This window comes from Cryptomeria japonica, chromosome 4 (genome assembly GCF_030272615.1).
Source record: "Cryptomeria japonica chromosome 4, Sugi_1.0, whole genome shotgun sequence".
Classification (NCBI taxonomy): Eukaryota; Viridiplantae; Streptophyta; class Pinopsida; order Cupressales; family Cupressaceae; genus Cryptomeria; species Cryptomeria japonica.
Window position 1 is genome coordinate 365,282,733 of NC_081408.1, and position 1,912 is coordinate 365,284,644.

The following is a 1,912-nucleotide window of genomic DNA, read 5'->3' on the forward strand; positions in this document are numbered from 1 at the left end:
ATTCTCATGGTGGCATTATTTTCTATTTTTGATGGACAAATATTTTAGAAATCTCAGTTTTTGGTGACTGTACCTGTCCAATCCTCATTTTTGCAACTTTTGGGACTCTGTTGGGGCTCATATGAACTCCTTTTCAAGTGCCCTTTTTTTAAAAGTGCATAATATTTCATCTACTTTCATAATATGCTATCAGTTTGTAGTTATTTTGAGTAGAAATTGTACTTTTTTGGCCAATTTGGCACTTGTATTGCATAGATCTATCTTTCTTGTCTTTTGCATTGTAGTTCTCAGCCTATTAGGGCAGTTGTAAAACAAAATCAGAAGTCCACCTTTTAATTGTTTGCAAGTGGCCTATTGTACACGCACTACATATAAAGTGCCAAAATCATCATTTTTTTAAAAAATAAATTATTTATTTATTTTTTGGAGGGGGGGGTGGTGGGGTTGTTTGATTGAGTGAATTTGGGGGGTGTCTCTTGTGCTCTTGTGTTCTTTCCATTTTTATGCTATGGTTTCTCCCAAGTTTCCTCTCTTAACTCATAATTATGCTACTTGGAAAATTGATGCACAGAGTAAACTTATGGAAAAAGGACTAACTCATTATATTGATGGAACTATTGTTGCTCCCACTGATACTAAGGTTGATCCCGTTGCTCACTTGGATTGGATCACTAATAATATCATGTAAATTGGTACCTTAAGAAAGTATGTATCATAGTATCTCATCTTTCATATTGAAAAATGTACCTTAATTAAGGATGCTTGGCAAAAGTTTCAAGACTTGTATGGTCAAGTTGATGAAATTAGGGGATATCAGATTGATAGTGATCTCACCATGTTAGATCCCAAGAAATTTGATACTATACAAGATTATGTCACTGAAGTAAAAGAGTTGAGGGAACAACTCAAGGATTGTGGCATTGATAAGAAGGATACTCAATTGATCTTCAATTTGATGGGAAAACTTTCACAATAATATGCAACATTTGTTTCTAGTTTCCAAACCCATAGGATGACAATGGGTTCAAGCTACACAATGCCTAATTTGATGCTTTCTCTGAAATGTTGATGATGGAACAAACTAAGTTGATAAGCATGGGCATTCTTAAGACTTCTAAGTCTCAAGCATTGGTAGCAAATCAAGGGAACAAAGGAAATCAAGGAAAGGACAACTCAAACAAGAAGAAATGTCAATCAAAACCTAAGGACAAAGCACCACCTTCTCCACAACAAGGAGATTCATCCTCTTCCAAGAGGTACAATTCACCAAAGAGGGAGAGACCTACTTGTGCCTATTGTAAAAAGGCTGGTCATGAGGAGCATCCTTGACATTCTAAGAAGATTCATGAGCTCACACATATCCTCAAAAAGCACAACATTGATTTACCTAATTCCTACAAGAAGGAGGATTCATTAACTTCCACTTCCTCACACTCAAAAGGGAAAGGGAAAGCATTCATGGCTTCTACAAAGTGGGAAGACTCACTCTTTTGGGGCAAGAAAAGTAAAAGCTCTTTGTGCTACTACAAGTCATGATTCAGGGAGATGGCTTCTAGATTCAGGGGCTTCTCATCATATGACATCTTTGTAGTCTATGTTTTCTACATTTGAGCCTTGCACCATGCCACAAATTTTTATGGGAAATCATACATACATGGATGTGATTGGGAAAGGATCTATTTCCATTGGGCATAACTCCTTCAATGATGTGTTGTGTGTACCCCATTTGACAAACAAACTCCTTTCCATCTATCAAATCACACATGGGGCAACTAAGAGAATTGTGGAGTTCACACCTAAGTCAGTTTTCATTAGAGACTTGGAGACTAGAGCTATCATTGCGAATGGGATGGTTGATTATGCATCTTGGTTATACTCCTTTTCAGATTTTGTTGATGAGGATGATTTCACA